The 20,069-nt window shown below is 37.2% G+C and overlaps 1 protein-coding gene across 6 annotated transcripts in view; it reads right to left on the bottom strand.

Moving 5' to 3' along the window:
• Positions 1 to 2,492, bottom strand: part of LOC107718482 (transcription factor Sox-1b) — a 48,992-nt gene extending 46,500 nt beyond the window's left edge. For all 6 annotated transcript variants that reach the window (XR_001637422.1, XR_001637419.1, XR_001637418.1 and 3 more), the window contains exon 1: positions 2,118 to 2,492. The gene's annotated coding sequence lies outside the window, so the exon portion shown is untranslated. The remainder of the gene's footprint in view (positions 1 to 2,117) is intronic.
• Positions 2,493 to 20,069: the final 17,577 nt, after the last annotated feature.

Genomic DNA, 20,069 nt, shown 5'->3' on the forward strand with positions numbered 1-20,069 from the left:
TATTATTATTATTATTATTATTATTATTATATTTGGTAGGTGGATTTTTTGTCATGTGCTTAAGTGTCAATTAAAATAACACCATAATGCAAAAATCTTACAATTTCATCTTCATATTAATATATTCTTATTTAAGTTTTTACCAACACCACCCTATAAATTCAAAGCTCTCTAAAAATAAACATAATGCATATAAAATTCATTAGAATTTAGAAAAAAATTTTTTGAGAGAGCCCTGCTGAGAAGAAAAAACAGCTGACTATTAAGCTATCGAGAAACTCAGGTGGCAGCGGAATTTGGTGAACATGTGTAAAGCTGCTAATCTTATTTAACCCTGCCCTGTAAGCCCTGCAAATCAGACCTGACACGCTAACAGCACTCGTAAAACAACCCTTAGCCTCAAATGTCAGACCTCAGAGGGAGTCCTGACCTCAGCTCTCTCTCTCTATTACTCTCTCATACTCTTTTTCTCTTCTGCTCATTCTCTGTATCTTTCAAGCATTTTGTACATTTGCCAAAGTCTCCCTTGCTCAAATCCTCGCCCCTACATGCCACCTCTCCCTACACCTCGAGCACGTCACCCACAGTCCTCTCATAGGCCACATCAGTTGGCCGGCCTCCCTCTCTATCCTTCTCCACCGGCTGGAGTGGGACTTTCAGTGGATCTCTTTCTTTTCTCTTTTGGTAGAAATGGCAGGGAGGAGACAACTAGACCCCCTGTCTGACACTAGTTTGGGCCCTGATCGGATCCCAGCGGGGCTAAGTGTGAGGCGCTCAGCGGGACGGCCCCTCTTCAAACTCTCCACCTCTTTCTTTTCCTCTTTTAGTCTTCAGACATTGTAAATGAGGTCATCTCTCCTGGTTCATCCAGGCTGATACCCAACAGTGCTCAAAGCCAACCTCTCACTACCTGGCCTTTCCTTCCCTTTGTTTTGTCTCTCTCAGAGGCTGTCCATTAGTCCCTTTAGTCTCTCTTTATCTCTCTACCTGTCCCTCTCTCTCTCTTCATAAATGATTTCCTATGCTACCACAACTAGGTGTAGAATCAGATGTAGAAAACAATTAGCAGACTTTAACAGTACACTTGCATTTGGATAAAAAATAGCTTTTATTAATCATATAAAATTAATAAATGTAATAATATTTAAAACTGTAAATACAAATCCAATCTAATCACAGAAAATAATGGGCATGAAAGTGAAAATAAGTGCTGAACCTTCTGAATGCACTCTTAAAAAATAAAGGTTCTTTACTGGCAAAGGTTTTTTAAGGTTCGATGAGGAAACTTTTCCATTCCACAAAAGGTTCTTTACACTCAGAAAAAAAGGTACAAAAAGCAGTCACTGGGTCAGTACCCTTACAAAAGGAACTCATATGTACACGTGAGGTACTAATATGCACCCTTTAGAGGTAAATAAGGTCAATAATTTTTTTAATGTTCACTGAAAGAGAACTAAAAATGGTTCTTCTATGGCATCACTGTGAAAGCCTCATTTGGGAACCTTTTACTTCTGAGAGTGTACACAGCCACAGCTAAAACCACATGATATCTCTGTACAGCTCAAATTACAAGACATCAAAAAACAAGCAGTTATTACTAATTCATAAGCAGTTACTCCTAAAAATGAAGGCCATGTGTAAAGGGTCAATTTTTAGCTCCACTTGCACCTGTTGCTTCTACATTTGTATTCAAAAAAGGGAAACCATCAAAGTATGAAGAGAAAAGTTTGAGCTCACAATAAACTGGCTAACATTTAAGTGTCTTCCAAAAGAGACTGTATAATTACAGCTCCTATAAATAAAATCACATACATCCAGAAGACTGAAATCTCAACAAAAAGCAAAGAAATTTCCAGCACACCTCTCACCAAAAACACCACCTTAGCATAAACACTTCCTGTATCTCGTAACATTTGTGTAAAACTGTCTGACACTGAGTAACTCTCTCTCTTCCTCTGTCATGGCTGCCGTGCACTTTTCTCCTGACATTCTGAGAAGCCAGTTCACAATTAACCTATCCCCAGAAGAGGTCTTCAGATAAACCTCTTTTCTCCCCCCTACAACTGCCCCAGCATCCCACGACCCACCTCGGGGGGATAAAAAACCATGCCCCATACCTGCTGCCCTTTTGAGGAGGGGGGCTGGAGGAAGGAGAGAGTTCCTTTGTCCTTCTCCTCATCTCCACTGGAGACAGAGGGGTGGGTGGGGACCCTTCGATCCCCCCCCATCCACTCCTCATCCTCCGCTTCGTCTCAAACCGTTTCGTTCGTTCAGCCTGAAGAACCATGAGCGAGGTGGAGTAAAGCCCAGCGAGGTGCGCTCTCTCCCAGCATGCACGCCTGCCTTGCTCCCCTGGTCCTCGCTAACTAGGCTGGTTCAGTCCGGGCCCCAGCCTCTTATGGCAATGGAGTGGTTTATTTAATTTGCCGCTATAATGGAGAACTCTGAATGAGCCGCTGGGGAAAAAACGGCGAGAGAGAAGAGAGAATGCGGGGCAGGCGCGAAGCAAAAGAAAAAAAGAAAGAAAGAGAGCCAGACGAGTGAAAGAAAAGAGAGAGTGAGAAAACAAAAGCTAAAAGCTACCACTATTTTGATTCACCCATCCCTTTTTTTTTTTTAAATTACTTCCAAAGTGTGATATCTATTGTACGGGGAATAATGCGGAACAATGCAAGCGGGGGTCTTGGCAATATTCAAAGGGGCTTATTCAGAGCAGGGCCGGTGGCTGGCTGTACATTCAGGCCCAGAACACTCCCATACAAGCTCGTTCGGCGGGCACTATAGCGCTCATTGTGAGGGCAGTGTAAACAAAAAGGCGCCCCAGAGCACGGTGGGATGTGGGAAAAAGAGAGCAGCTTTATTCCCCAGAGGTCCTGCATTATTATGGGGTTAGAACGTGTTGGTTTTGTCTGGTGTAGGTCTGACCCCTTGCAGTCACAGCGGCATCGGACTGCAAGAGTATTTAAACGGAGTCACAGGAGGGAAAACTTTCAGAGAGCTTGTGGTTGGTTTGGGCTACAAACTCCACATCCCAACTGTGTATGGTGACATTTGAACAGATATTTGTGTTTTTGCTAAACTTGTAAAGGAAAACTGGAAAACAACCTGGTAACAGCTAGGTTCCATTTGTTAACATTAACAAACTAACAATGAAAAATATTTATGAATAATATTATTAAGTATTTATTAATCTTAGTTAGTGAATTTCAACATTTACTGATAGATTATTCAAATCACAAGTTGTGTCTGAATATTATTTAATAGACCTAAGCTAATTAACAATGAAGTATTTTTTAAGAGTTGTGGGGTATATTCAAAATATACATTTAAAGGGACAGTTCACCCAAAAAATGAAAATTCTGTCATCAATTACTCTCCCCCAAGTTTTTCCAAATTTGTATGAGTTACTTTATTCTGCTGAACACAACAGACTATATCTTGAAGAATGTTGATAACCAAACAGATGACGGTAGCCATTTACTTGGTTTGGACAAAATACTATGCAGGTCAATGGCCAAACCAAACCGTCAATTGTTTGGTTACTAACATTCTCCAAAATATCTTCTTTCATGTTCAAAAGAAACTCATACAGGTTTCGAACAACTTGAGGGAGAGTAAATGGCGACAATTTTTAAGTGTTTATTTTATTACATTTGATCTATTTGCGTTTGTAGGTATCTTTTATGGCCGTTTTCTCAGAATAAGATTTTTCCACATGCAGAAATCTCTACTTCAGAAGCAGTTACATAATAACTGTCCAGTTTTATTCCTAACTATATTCTGAAGGTTTTTACAGAGGGGTTTGTTATTCAATCGTTTGCCTGGTTTGGACTGTTGACAGTATTTTCTGATTCATGGAGTGATGGAAAAAAAAAACTTTTATATGTCAACAAAATGAAACAAGAACTTTGAACCTGGCTTTATCCAATGTCTAGATTTCTGTGCTGGAAATTTATGCAAATGTGTGCACTTTTAATTACATAATGCCTAATTTGCATAATCAAACATAACATTTCAGGAAAACTTTTAATACAAAACAATTGTCTTAATGTGCTGTGATTAATCATCTGATGAAGTATGGTGATATCTATTAGTTAAAACTTTTAACCTATTCAGCTATTGTGTATTGTGCATTGCTTATTGTTAGTTAGTGCATTAATTAACAATAACTAATGAGGCTTTATTATAAAGTTTTACCAACCTAAATCAAATGCAGAGGAATGACTAAAGTTCAAAGGAAGTCAAAGGAAGATTCATAATTGTAACAGTCAGACTGTTGCTTTTTTGTGCAGCCTGAAAGGCTGGAGCTCTGATTGCAGTCTGTTTCTACAGATAGACTCTTCTCCCATTCACGTGGACTGACACACGGCTCTCTGAGACCTCGCTGAGACTGTGTGTTTCATTCATACGACTCCACCTGAGAGACGAGCTTGGTGTTTACACAAGATTATATTCCCCATGCTCAACACACATACAAACACACATACACGGCAGCCAATGCGAGGGCTAAACAAACAGCCCCTATGCACATAGAGAAGCAGACATATCATTATGCCACATAATGGAGACGGGCCTTGAATATCAGAAGTCTGTCTGTCTGGGATGTCAATCAAAACACTTTACACAAGAGCCGAATGTTTACATGCACTCTATAGCTTCTGTTAAGATAGAGATATTATTATATATAAAGATATATTTATAAGGATTTTTATATATATATATATAAAAAGATTCAGACTCTGATTCTACGTGGTCTATTTCTCCATGATTCTGCATGTCGGTTCCATCCCCTGAATTTTCTTGGACATATCACAGTACTTTGATTTTGCAGACAAAAGTTTTTCAAATATTAATACGCACATTTGTTAAAGCATTTCTTTCTAATAAATAATGATTGAAAAATATACCAAACTACCTAATAAGGTTTTCTTTTCAAGAATTCATGATTTTAATGAGGCTTTTTTTCTTCATTATGAAATAAGGACAATTGTACCACCCTGACATTTTGAGTTTAATAGGTAGGACAAAAAAGGAGCATCACATGACCTCAAAGAAAAACCCTGTTTTGGGGAAATAGCAAAAACTAGAGGAATAATAACTACAAGCACCAAAAAACATATTGTTGAACATTTCTGGATTTTCAAACCATAGTGAAGCATAAGACAAATTAAAGAGGAAATTTGATGGACTTTCATTGCCATTAAAAAAAAAAAAAAATGCTAAAAACGATCACTTTAATATTCTCAAATGCAGATTTGGTGCTCAAGAAACATTTCCTATTATTATCAATGTTAAAAACAATTATTGCTGCTTAATGTTTTTGTGAAAACTGTGATACACTACCGTTCAAAAGAATGTAGTAAGTTTTTTTTTTAGAAATGTGTCTTGAATACTTTTATTCAACAAGGAAGCAGTAAATTGATCAAAAGTGACTGTAAATATCAGTAAATATTCATAATATTACAAAAGATTTCAAATACATATTTTAAACTTAATATTCATCAAAGAATCCTGAAAAAAAGATCAGTTTCCACAAAACTATTAGCACAACAACTGTTTACAACATTCATAATGATGTGTTTTATGTTTCTTGCGCAGTAAATCAGCATATTAAAATGATTTCTGAAGGATCATGTGACACTGAAGAATGGAGTAATGATGCTGAAAATTCAGCTTTGCCATCACAGGAATAAATACAAATTTTAATTATTTTTAATTTTGTAAAAAAAAAAATCATAATATTACTGTTATTAAATAAATGCAGCCTTGGTGAGCGAAATAGAAATTAAAAAATCTTATATACCACAAACCTTTGAACGGTAGTGTATATATTAACTGAAAAACAAATAATAAAAACATATTCGAACAGAGAACTTGTTAACTAATCTTGTTTCTATGCATTGCCTTAACACAATAGGTTGCACATTCTGCTGAAAAAGGACTGAACAGAGCCAAAGAATAGCCAGGATGTTTCCCTCCTACAGAATAGATTATGCAGGCAGTTCTGTACAGGTTTCCAGCAGGCATTAGAACCAGAGCCTGCTCTCCAATAAAGAGAACAAAACAGCGTGTGTCACAGTGCTGTCACAGCAGACAGAAAGACAAACAGACAGAGACTGAGAGAAAGTTCTTTGTCAGTCATCAGAATAGAGAGTTCAACACTGAAAAAAAGAAGAGAATACTGGTGTTTACCTGTGTGTTAAAAATAAAAAAACCTGCGTCAAGTTGACATGCTCTCACTCTCTCTCATACATACAGACACACACTGGATTATACTGGACAACTGTCAAGCCAAAAACATTTTGTTCAGTTTTATAGATTACTGTAAGTCAATAAAACACTATTTACACTATATACAACATTGCCAAGGATGTGTCTGTTTTTTTGTGCCAAACTGTGCTGTGAAAAGTTCAATTAAAATTTTTCACTAAAGTTATTTGTATTACCCAACAACAGAATCCTGCATTCATATCTGGCAACTGCCACAAATATTGTCTGTCAGCACTGAATTTCTACAATATCGCCTGCGTCAAAACAATTTCAGCAGTTTTTTTTTTTTTTTTTTTTTAAATGTTGGGTCAGAATAATGCTGTTTCATCCTGTGATTTTAAGCACTGCTTAATTAGTCCTCCTTCCCTGCTGCTCCATGCTTGCAGTTAATTAACTTGAAGGCGCGAGTAATTAGCTGGAGACGCTGAGTGATTCACGTGCTGTCCCTCCTATTAAACACCTCGCGAGAGCAGCACGCGAGTCTCGCATGTGACAGACTAAAACATGAGATGTAGAATCAGACTCATCTCATAGAGGACAAACTCAGAATTTGCGACAATACACTGCATTATAATGTTTCGCTCCAACCTGCTTACTCACACACCTGTTTGGTTAACACACTCTCATAGCAATTAACTATTTTATGTTTTGAATTGGTGGCTAATTTGTATGAATTTTTATGACCTGTTTACACCCCACTGACAGTCTGTAGGCCTGTCTCCGAATATGCGTACTTCCATCCTATAGAGTAGGAGAAAAAAAAGTATGTCCGAATTGATAGTATTCGGAGTGTCCATTTACATTAAGTGCAAATAGCCTGCCTTCTTGGCAGAGACTGTTTACACTAACTCTGCCTACCAACATGGGGTTGGGCTAGACAACATTTCAAAACACGGCTGCCAAACAACAGCTCCATTGTAGATGGTAAAAGGCCCAAGCGGCAACCTTCCGGTCTCTCTCTTGAAACCAACACGGAAGTGACTTAAACTGCAATTAATTGACTGGCCACTAGAGACTGGCTCCAAAAGGGAGTCAATCCCATTAAAATGCCCAACTTTACAGCAGAAAAAAATATGTTTACAGCTTGGTACAAAAAGTGGTTTTGGTCTATATAGCTAATTTTGCCATTAATGACAACTGTGAGGGGGGTGAATTTTTTTTATAACTCATCCGTTTAAGTTATATTAAGCCTTAAAGTTCTGCATAATTAAGGGCGTGGTTACGTGAGTGACAGGTGGATTGCCGCTTCTGTCACTACTGTCGAGCTAGGTGGGCGTGGTTCCAGCAACCAGCTCCACCCACGTCCCGCCTCTTTGCCCATTTTCGATTATCCAGGAGTGATGCGCGGTGACGTGCTGCCAAGATGGCGATGGCCGGGTACGCCCACTTTGGGCCTCAAAAATGCTCTTGAGAAACCTACGGGTGACGTCACGGACACTACGTCCATGTTTTTATAAAGTCTATAAACGGGCCGTATAGTGTGAGCACATAAATCCTGAGCTTTGGCTTGACATCGCATGCAATTTACTCATACAGTGAGTTGGTATTTAACAAAAACGTTGCTGCAATCGCAGAGTGTATGCCCGGCCTAACGCAATCTTTTTGACGTGGCCGACCTGACTTTGAATTCGCCTTTTGCCTTCTCCCTTTTCACATCTCGTCATATCACATCAGAAAGGCATTTATTTTCAATAAAAATTAAGGAAATAATCGAAAAGATGAAAATAAAGTATTGGGTAGGGTTAGGGTACGTGTAGGGAGGGCCCCAATAAGGCAGAATCTATTTATTAATTTTAATAAAAATGATTATTTACACTCAATACGTTATTATTGCATACAATTTTATAATGCACAACAATACTGAGGTGCAGATATTTGCCACTATTTGCAATAAGTAGTATAAACAGCAGAAAATACTGCTATTTTTTACATAGTGTAAACAGAATCTATCACTATTTGCACTTGGTGTAAATAGCATCTAAAGCTAAGAAAATATGCTATTTTCACTATAGTGGCAATAGCATCTATCTCTATTTACACTTATTGCAAATAGCCGCTGGTGATTCTGAATTGTGCATCTGATGGACACTTTACTATCCCATGTGGCCATGGGAAAGGATTTGTGAATGACAATGAAGCAACGTAACTGATGCTGATAGGTCACATGACAACGACAATGTCCGGATTACATTCATACTACACATATTCATTCTATAGAGGAGGTATTTTTATAACAGTTGTAATGTAATTACAAAAGCAAGAGTATGCGATTTCAGACCTGAAGACCTTGATTACCTGGTTCAGGATTGGGCAGACCTGTTTAAACATCTTTGGTCCACTGTTTTTCTGTCTAACAAATAGTAAGTAGTTTTATTAGATGATATGCATGTACTTACAACTTGCAGAGCAGGGATATAGAGTATGTCTGAGACAGACAGTGTTAATGCTGAGAGAATAGGGTCGAAAAGGGGTATCTATTCTCAGTCTTTGAAGGTAACGCTATGCTTTTATGGCATCAGAGGGTGAAGAGGAAGCAAAGGCTATAATCTCTACAATTACACACCGCTCTCACCTAGACCAGCACTCAGCAGCTCTCACTTAAATACAGTCGCACACTCACTCTCTCTGTCTTGTCATTCTGAAACACTCCTTACACACAATTTTGAACTAAAAGGTGCCAGTTTCGCAAGTTCAAATCTTGTGAAACTGGCATTTAGCAAAATAGAGGTTGTCTCGCTTAAAACGATCAGCAGAAATTGATAATGGGGAACTGATATAAGAAACCGAGACTTAAAAAAAAAGTCTTGCTGCACCATAGCATCCCTCTGACAGCTGTCTCAATTACCTAAAAAAAAGACAAGTAACATAATATATACACTTTTAGATGCCATTTAAACCAAGTGAAATGCAATTTGCACCTTAGTGTTGTCACATTTTCAGTCTGTTTAGAGTTTGTTTGTGTTCTCTGTTTTAGTCTCCTGATCAGTTTTCTAGTTGGTTATTAGTTCAGCTCTCCTTCATTCCCTGCCTGCTTGTTTCTATGGTTACTGATTAATTTGAGCCCTTAGTTCTTAGTTCAGGTTCTAGTTTGGTTCTTCCTTTGTTCTGATCAGTATTTAAGCCCTCAGTTACCAGTTCTCCGTTGTCCTGCATTGATTCTGTTTGTTTGTGTTATAGTGGTTGTATTTTCTCCTGTTTCATGTTTTGAGTGATGTTAAAGTCTTCCTAAGGATATTCTTCGTATTCCTAAGGATGTCTTATTAGGACCTCACTTGTCCCTATCCCTAAAGCCCGTGACTACACCTATCCCTGACCTACTGAACCTGCTGATCAGTAAATGTGAACAGGAAGGGAGACATGGTTTCAGTCAGTCTATGTGCCAGCCTCTCCAAAACCACAGCCGTTTTCAATATATTATACGCCTATTAAATGTGTGTAAGGCACTTTACTTCCACTCCAACTCTCCAAGTTGATATATTGGCGCTTTTCCACTGCATGGTACGGCACGGTATGGCTCGGCCTAGTCGAGTCGTACCACGCAGTGGAAAAGCGCCATATGACAGGAATAGGGTGAAGAATGGGATTGGATTGGGAGCTCTCTATTTATAAATTAGTTAAAGTACAGTTAAGTTATATAAGCTTTTTTATCCTCTGATAAAGCAGAAACCGTTGCATACATTGGTCATACACTGATGAAGCATTACGATCTAAAAGCACAAACAGCGATTACTTGAGCAGACAGCTGCATCGATCTTCAATCTGTTGGTATTTCTGGAAGATTTCATCGCATCTGGAGGGAAAGCAGACAGTTTGATGGGTAAATGACATGATGTTTGTACTGAGTATGACATGTTTTCATGGAGATGGTTGTGTGCAATATATGAATGACTGGATCACATGAGCTCTGCTGAAGTTTTTACAAGAGCAATAGAATGTGTTCCATGAATTTAAACCAAGTATACATATTTTTGAAATTAATATTTCAATTAAGGTATACAAATGATTAAAAATAAGTTCAAAGAATTACTAACAATTACAGTCAAATAGGCCCCCCTTTGTATTTAACCTGTTGGCAATTTACAATTTTCGCCTTATTATTATAGCACAACTATTTAGTACTTCTACAGTAAATATAAATCATATGCTACTCTTCTAATTGCTTGCGTCCAGGTTCAGACATATTTCATCTACAGTACTGTCAAGAAACACATGGGACACAGGAAAAGGCATAGTATCCCTCACAATATAATACATCACAAACCCTGTTTTAGCCTGTTGAAGATGTTGAAGAGAGAACCCTGGAAACAAAGCATTCTTTCACAGTCCGTGACATTGGAAGGAGATGTACACTGTTCTGAACTCCGAAGTTCTAAGGGAGGCAAATACACAAAGAAAGAGGGCCTCTGAAAGGAAGCTCAGGAAGGGGATTGAGCGGTCTGTCAGATTTTCTGTTTTTGTTCATGATTTTATCTTTAATGATCTTGGAGTTTTGAAACGGTTTTCAAATACTATAACGTAGGTTAGATGCATATTTAAGAGGAGGGGGAGATTATGACTGAAGAATGAACATCTGTTCAGTAACACAAAAACAAAAACAAATACAGAATAACAGAATGAGAGTAAATAAATTCTGACAGAATTTTCATTTTCCTTTAAACTTCCCTTCCCATAAGTTCAATCGAGAAAAAAAAAAGACTTCCTGGAATTTTCCTTGGCATTCAATTCTCCGTATTTATGTGTCACTCCACCATCTCTTCTTCCATCCTCCCCTTTATCTACCACGCTCACCTTCTTCTCCGCTGTGTCTTACACAGTTCATGCTTTGTCTCTCCAGTATTCTTTCTCTCTTAGCCCCTCTGCCTCTCCAGGTTCACTCTCATCTCTTTCAAGGTCTGAAAGCACAATAGCCAAACAACAGATTAGCATTTTCTCCCTGACGTGCGTCTGACATTGTGCGAGAGAAAGAGCGCCGCTTCTCTAGGCCACTAACCTTGCTATACAAGGCTAATTACAGTCTTCACAATTAGCACGCTAATGCTAGTCGCAGCATGAATGTCATTCACCTTTAATAAAGTCCCGGCCTTGCGGCTAACTGCTTGTGAGCCAGCGCATTATCCCATATTATCCGTTCAAGCCATTTGAAGTTAATGAGCTTTTATTTATGCGGAATTCGGCCAAGTATGCCAGTGTAGACCTCTATTCCTGGAGGCCCACCAGTCTGGGTCTGTCTCCAAATTCTGAAAAAGCCATGAAAAAGCACTCCACATATCAAAATTACAATCAAATGAAATTTCTGGGACCATCAGATAAGCAACACAGAAGGAAAAATTTGACTTCCTTTTGTGAGGAGAGATACCACACACGCACATCACACTCCTAAATGGGACCAGCTTTGACAATGGCATTATAAACTGGATGACAGTTGTGACCTAAACTATGACAGATGGAGGACTGATGGGCCAACCAAGTTATGTCTTGCTCCCTATGGGCTAATCTCTGTGAAACTGATTCAGTTAACCCTCCGTCAGCTGGACATTAGCTCAAAATCAACACATCGGACAACAGATTAGTGGTTCTCCCATACAACACAGTTATCCAGATACAAAAGTAGTTGGGAGCTTTGTGGTACCCTATTACTGGCTCGTTAGATTAAGGCATGTTAAAATGATTTCATTTGGATAAACTGCTTTTCAGAATCCAGAAGATCCTGATTTGTCTGTTTCAGTCTTTTTAAGGCTGTTAACAATATTTTTGTCAGCTGCTGAGGCCACAATGCCTTTTCATACCAAGAGCCAGTAATGTAAACCAATTAACATTCAACCAAATTCTACAGAGCTGCTCCAATAACAGCTGTGCTCCTTAAAATTCAGTTAGACAATTGTTCAGTTCACTTCTATGATGTCTAAGTCATGGTAGACAAGAGGCAACAAATGGACTAACATTTGTTTGTATGGTTTTAATATTTTTTATTTTATAATATACTTATATATTACTTTAATTATACTATTAAATTTTTCATTGTCCTTGTGTGTGTGTGTGTGTACTGTATATATAAAGAAATTAATACTTGTATTCAGCAAGGATGTATTCAATTCAGATTTTGAATTGTACTGTACATATAATATACAGTTGTAATAATATCACTGTATAGTATATATTGATATTATGTTATATAAAAAGTTTAGATATGTACAGTCAAACCAAAAATTATTCAGACACCAGATATAATTTTTATATTTTTTTACTAGTGGGTGCAGGACACTATAGTTCATTTATGTAAGTGAGGATAACAAAATAAAGTAAACTGTGACATATTATACCCAAAAATTCTTCAGAGTGGATTGCCAGTACAATCAACGTGATCTCATGATAATTTGTATGTATTTTACGTAAAATGTGGTACTATAAAACGTACAATACTTACGTATTTTCAGCATCTAAACGTACAAAACTGACGTATTGACGACACCTAAAAATGAATCCTTATGAATATTGAAATCGCGGCATTCATTTTAGGTGTCTGAATAAATTTTGGTTTGACTGTATGTCATAAGTATATATATTAAAAACATACAACTATATGTATATCACTTTCACCCACAGTCCTAAAAGACAAACTCCACCTCTAATGTGACCTCTAATGCAGAAATATAAGATGCTGGGGTAAACATGGGTAAACAAATTTTTCAGCTGCCCAAAAAAACACCACAACTTTGCCTCCCCAGAGTGCAATCTGCTGACAAACAACTCTCCCATTTTGCAGAACAGTTTAATTAGACAAGGCCTCTCTGGATGTAAAGAGAGGGTTATGTAAATCCAGTATGACTACAATGCTGTTGAATCAATTTCATTTTGGTAAACAGTGGCACAGCAGCTGTACCTCAGGTCTTGCGTGATCTACCACTGTGTGGGACTGAAAAAACAGCGTGGCCTCGGAGGGACAAATGCACTCACATGCAGTCCTAAAGCATTTGAACTTGAATTGGAAAAAAATTATTGCTCTCCTCACAATTTTATTAAAACTGTAACGTATAAAATATCGCCCTGCATAAGTTGTCTAAGACAGTCACAGGATACTCAAGTTTGCTAGGATTTATGCCTCATGGTCTGGTTGTATACACAGTTTTTGCAGCAATGCCATTGAAGAAGAAACCTTTTAGTGAACAGTGTAAAAATCATTTCAAAAATCTAAAGAATCTTTTTCCACTATAAAGAACCTTTTGTGGACTGGAAAGATTCCATGGATGTTAAAGTTTCTTAATGGAAGCATAGATGCCAACAAAGAAAATGTATTCTTATATAAGAGTGTAAGTCATACTAACCTTCAAATGCAAATAAAAAGAAATCTTTATTGCAGGATGCTTTATTTCAGAAGAGACCCAGTCAAAAACACTCTTAACTCTAACACACTAAGGGTTAATCAATGAGACAGTTGCCTCATGTTTGATGTAAAAAACCTAATTACAAATGACTCATATTATTGTCTGACAGGGTCAGCAGGCGAATGTCCTCTTGCCCCTCTAATAAGTCTCTCCACGCTTTCCCCCTGTTGCTCACTCTCCTCCGCAGATGTTTTCAGACATATTAAAACGGCATCAGTAAATCTGCCGAACGGCCACTCTCGATCCTGCCGACTCCAAGAGTCGTTTCATCACCTCGCCTGTAATGAAACGCCGGGCCGATGGAGTCCGCTCAGCACGGCATTAATCAGAGCTTTCCTACTCCATGTGAAATATCAGACCTCTCCTGACAAAGGCCCCCCTCTGCATGAACAAGCCGATCATTATCTGCTCCTGTAGGAAATTAAATACGGGGCCCTCCGTCTGTAATATGCGGATATGCAGATTGGCAGACGGAATGGAGGGACGAAACTGGCCAACGCCAGGGCGACTTGATTAATATGCGCGGTATGAATACGAAATCAGACAGCATGTCTCATGTTGTTGGGGGGTGGTGGGAGCATTAAAATGTCACCACTGTGGCCGCACTCACATGCTGATTTGGATGAAGAAGCTAAAATATTGCCTTTAAAAGTCCACACGGGGGGTGATTAAAAGAGTCTTGTTTGCTTGTTTTAAAATGACGGGGGTCATGGTGAGATGATTTAACCCCTCTATTGTCTTCAGGTCAGTTTTGACCCGAGCTCTAAATACCACAGTTTTGGTGTTTGGAACCAGGCTTTGTGACATTGTAAAAATCTAAACAAACACAGTAAAACCAAACTTTAAGTTGGTAACACTTTACAACAAAGTGCCATTAGTTAACAGAAGTAATGCATTAACTTTGTTAGCATTAAAAATACAACTGTTCATTGTTGGTTCATGCTAGCTAAGGTTCATTGAATAATATTAATAGACAACTTTGATTTTAATAATTTATTAGAAAATATTGAAATTAACATGAATTGAGATTATTAATAAATGCTTAAAAAAATTTTCATTGTTACTTAATGTTAACTAATTTAGTTAACTAATGTTAACAAATGGACCTTAGTTAAGTGTTACCAACATGTTTTATAACAATAACATTTACTAAAATTTGTTTATCTTTGGTCTCAAATTTGACCAATAAAGGCCATTACTTAGACCTTTCAGCATGTAATGCAATTTTATACTTTTTTTTAATATGAATCAACATGGTAACTAAAACACCACATCACTTTCCTATACACGCATGTTGTACCACAATAAACAGATTTGCCTAAGTATGGAGAAAATAATTTTTGGTGATGTGCAAAATGGGTCCATATTGACTCCTTCAGTCAAGGAAATACACATGTTGTTCATACACAATGTTCATTTATCAATAATAGAATAACACAAAAGTTATTATAAAATGTGAGGTATTGCAAAATGCCAAAATTGAGTTAAAATGGAGTTATTTTCTGTTAGCACAAATTGTGCATCAGTATTTAATTTAAATAACATTAAACTAAAAAACAATATTGATATGCATATGTAATATGCATGTGTAATATATATATTACACACACACACACACACACATATATATATATATATATATATATATATATATATGTATATGTGTATACCCCCGCCCCCCCCAAAAAGGGTCTTTTAGGGAAACTTGTATCTTAACTATGAATTTCTTTGGTTTTTCATGTGTGAAATTTGACACAAGCATCACAGGTTGGTGCTGTTAGAACAATATGAGAAGTAAAAATGAGACTAACAGTTTGAAAAGTGAACAGTGCCCATCAGAAAAGAAACAGGTAAAAACAAACCGAAAATCAGCACATGAATCACAGCAAATGAATCATCATATGGTGATGTGCAAATCTGAACTGCAAGCTATATGCTTTTAATGTTCGAGAAGGGGAAAAAAAAAGACACTTCCCTTGTTTTTCTCTTCTACTAATCCTCTGCCCCCTCACATTGGGAGAGAGGAACCAGAGTGATTTTGTATGAGAGGCCATTTCTCTCGTATTGTTATTAATAAGGACCTGCACTGACACCTTCGCCAGGCCTGATTGTGGGGATCATCTGCATTGTATAGAGAAATAGGGGGGATTCTGCAATATTACCAAAGCTATAATTTCCTGCAATATCATTTCACATTCGTCCTCTTTTCTAGTCTTTTTCCACCGCTTCTCTTCTGGCCATTTCTACTCTGTTGGAGTGTAATTAAGAGTCCTGACCCTGTGACCTCCTGGTTTTAACAAGCCATTTGGAAAATGCTCTGAAAAAGCAGATCTTTAACAAAATATCTCTCCCCCCATCTCTCTCAGGGGGTTCAGCGATAGAATAACATGATTAATCCAGTAATTGTATGGCAGGCAGTAGTTATATCTCTCTGAGTGCGGGTTTTTCTCTTTCTGAGAGGATGATTACATGAGGAAGGGATGTCCCATGTTATCGGTTCTTCTGAACAAACTATCTGCGCTATGATTATATTATGCCAGTTCATACTTGAGTCACAAAACTCACAAATGTCAGAAAAGATGGGGGAAGAAAATAAAAAGCCAGAGGAAAGTAAAGGCATATAATGAACAATAGTATGTTTCTTTCTTCTACAGAAGACAAAAGAACACATTTCAAAGACTCTATCCATGCATTTATAATACAGTAAGAATCAAAATGACTATAAAAGCATCATAAAAGTGATTTGTTCCACATATTCTGAAACCACATGGTGTTTATTTATTTCAGCAACCAACTGAAATGTAAGTTAAAATCCCTATAGTGACGTAAATGTTTGTTCAAACCTGTTCGTAGGAAATTAAATACGGGGCCCTCCGTCTGTAATATGCGGATATGCAGATTGGCAGACGGAATGGAGGGACGAAACTGGCCAACGCCAGGGCGACTTGATTAATATGCGCGGTATGAATACGAAATCAGCATGTCTCATGTTGTTGGGGGGGGGGTGTTCTCTAAAGAACACATTTTTGGTGTTTGGAACCAGGCTTTGTGACATTGTTCAAATCTAAACAAACACAATAAAACCAAACTTTAAGTTGGTAACACTTTACAACAATGTCCCATTAGTTATCATAAGTAAATGCATTAATATTAACCAACAATGAGCAATACATTTGTTACAGTATTTATTAACCTTTGTTATCATTAGTTAATAAAATACAACTGTTCATTGTTCGTTCATTCTAGCTCATGTTCATTAAATATTAATAGACAGCTTTTGATTTTAATAATTTATTAGTATATGTTAAAATAAAAATTAACTAAGATTAATACATGCTTTAGAGTTTTTTTCATTGTTAAATGTTAACTAACGCAGTTACTTATTGTTAACAAATGGAACCTTATAAAAATAAATGACACTTACACAAATTGGTTTCTTTGGTCTCAAATTTGAGGAACCAATAATGGCCATTACTTGGACCTTTCAGCATGTTATGCAGTTTTACAGTTTTTTTTGTTTGTTTTTTTGGTAATCTATGAATCAGCATGGCATCTAAAAACACTACAGCACTTTCCTAAACACCTGTTGTACCACAATAAATAGTTTTGCCTGAGTATGGAGAGAAGGATTTTTTGTGATTTGAAAAGTGGGTTCAGATTGACAGCTTCAGTCAGGGAAATACACATGAACTAAAACTGTAGATATAAGGTGCACAATGTTAATTTACCAATATCAGAATAATACAAAAGTTGATATAAAATGTGAGGTATTGCAAAATGCCAAAAGTGAGTGAAAAGTTATTTTCTGTTAACACAAATTGTGCATCAGTATTTAATTTAAATAAAACTAAAATAAAATAATAAATCTATGAGTATATATAATAATTTTTATGTATTATATATTTTACAAATACAAAAGGGTCTTTTAGGGACAGTTATACCCTAATTATGAATTTCTTTGATTTTTCATCTGTTAAATTTGACACAAGCATAGGTGGTGCAGTTAGAACAATATGATAAGTAAAAATTAGATTAACAGTTTGGCAAGTGAACAGCATCCATTAGGAAAGAAACAGGCAAAAACAAACCAAAAATCTGCACATGAATCACAGCAAATGAATCTTATGGTGATGTGCAAATCTGAACTGCAAGTTATATGCTTGTAATGTTCAAGAAGAAAAAAAGATAAATTCATGAGACACTTCCCTTGTTTTTCTCTTCTACTAATCTTCTGCCCCCTCACATTGGGGGAGAGGAACCAGAGTGATTTTGTATGAGAGGCCGTTTCTCTCGTATTGTTATTAATAAAGACCTGCACTGACACCTTCGCCAGGCCTGATTGTGGGGCTCATCTGCATTGTATAGAGAAATAGGGGGGATTCTGCAATATTACCAAAGCTGTAATTTCCTGCAATATCATTTCACATTTGTCCTCTTTTCTAGTCTTTTTCCACCGCTTCTCTTTTGGCCATTTCTACCCTGTTGGAGTGTAATTAAGAGTCCTGACCCCGTGACCCCCTGGTTTAAACAAGCCATTTGAAAAATGCTCTGAAAAAGCAGATCTTTAACAAAATATCCCCCCATCTCTCTCTCTCTCAGGGGGTTAAGCGATAGAATAACATGATTAATCCAGTAATTGTATGGCAGGCAGTAGTTGTATTTCTCTATCTGAGTGCTGGTTTTTTTTCTTTCTGAGAGGATGATTACATGAGGAAGGAATGTCCCATGTTATCGGCTCTTCTGACAAACTATCTGCAGGGGGCATGATTATATTATGCCAGTTCATACTCGAGTGACAAAACTCACAAATGTCAGAAAAGATGGTGGAAAGAAAATAAAAAGCATCGAGGAAATTAAATTTCACGTCTGATGGTTCTTTGCCTCCACATCTTGCATTCAAATCGTTTAATGCACAGTTGTGCATTATCCCGCTTATACCTTGGTCATTTGCCAGCACTAACAAGTTAAAGCTGTTAATGATGTTTGCAGCGCAATATTTAAGAGTAAAAATGAAAGTTACGGCTCGTTAGTGCTAGCATTCTGCCCGCTTCAAAACAGACACAGAGATGAAATAGTGCGGTAGGATCACATTTATTTGAATGAATGAATTATAACATTTATTTGAATGAATTATCAATCGATCGAACGAGAGAGAGATAGATGACAGTTGCGTGTGCGAATTACCTGCATCTCTCTCTACAAACAATGAAGCTGTGAATTTAGTTACTTAAACAGTGATTTTATTCTCCTTGTTGCTGAGGAATAATGTAGCGATCCAGTATCTAAGCTATTTTATCAATAAAAGTTGCAGGGCAGCGTTGACATCAAGTTTCTGTGCTCCTGAATGTTTCTGTGTGTGCGCTGGACGATCTACAGTACAATCTCTCTCTCTCTGTGTGTGTGTGTGTGAGTGATTAGTGTGTGTGTGTGTGTCAATGAAAGCAGTGCATTTATATAGAACGGTGATTAAACTGACTTGAAACTACCTGTGCATTAAACTGTTTTAATGCATACCTGCCAGCCAATCAAAATCCAGTATTCAGACCAACCATGGTATAAATGCATATAATGAACAGATTTATATATTTATACCATGCTTCTTTATTCTGCAGAAGACAAAAGGATGCATTTTGAAGACTCTTTCCATACATTTATAATGAAATAAGCAAAACTACTATAAAAGTATCATAAAAGTGATTTGTACAGATTTGTTCCACATCTTTTAAAACCACATGTTAGTTTTATGTAAGTGACCAACTGAAATTTAAGTTGTTACTCAGAAAATCATTTATCCAGTGAGTAAATTATGACAGAATTTTCAATATTTGGGTACTTACACTAAACTCTAAATTTCTAAAAGTAGGAACAAGGAATCCATTCATCTAAACTAAAATCATATTTATTATAAATCTGTTTTTTTTGTAGTGTCTTTAAAACAGACTTACATTTTAACATTTAATAGCTATAAACATAAGTGCCATTAAATATTTCTTGTCCACTACACTATCAACTAATTTTGCATGAAATACCCACTTTTAAAGAATAATAAGCGCTGTCTTGGATGATTCTGCCAGTGCTGTGTTGGGACACCGGAGGTTGGCTTCAGGCAGAGTAAGCAGAGCAAGCAGCAGTGCGGAAGACAGCCTCTCTGGCATTCTGTGTTTTTAAAAAAGGGATTGAGGCAGAGACTTCTCTTATTACAACACGCTGACACCTCAAACGTCAATGCCAAGAACATGCACAAACTCTGTGTTCCTTTGCCGTCTTTTGTAAAACTAGCCTTTGTTTAGCTGATGCACCGAACACACTCAGAAAAAAAGGTACAAAAGCAGTCACTGGAGCAGTAACCTTTAAAAAACGACTAATATGTACAATTTTGGTACTAATATGTACACTTGGGGTATTAATATGCACATT

This window comes from Sinocyclocheilus rhinocerous, unplaced genomic scaffold, assembly GCF_001515625.1.
Source record: "Sinocyclocheilus rhinocerous isolate Xijiao unplaced genomic scaffold, SAMN03320098_v1.1 scaffold1334, whole genome shotgun sequence".
Taxonomy (NCBI): Eukaryota; Metazoa; Chordata; class Actinopteri; order Cypriniformes; family Cyprinidae; genus Sinocyclocheilus; species Sinocyclocheilus rhinocerous.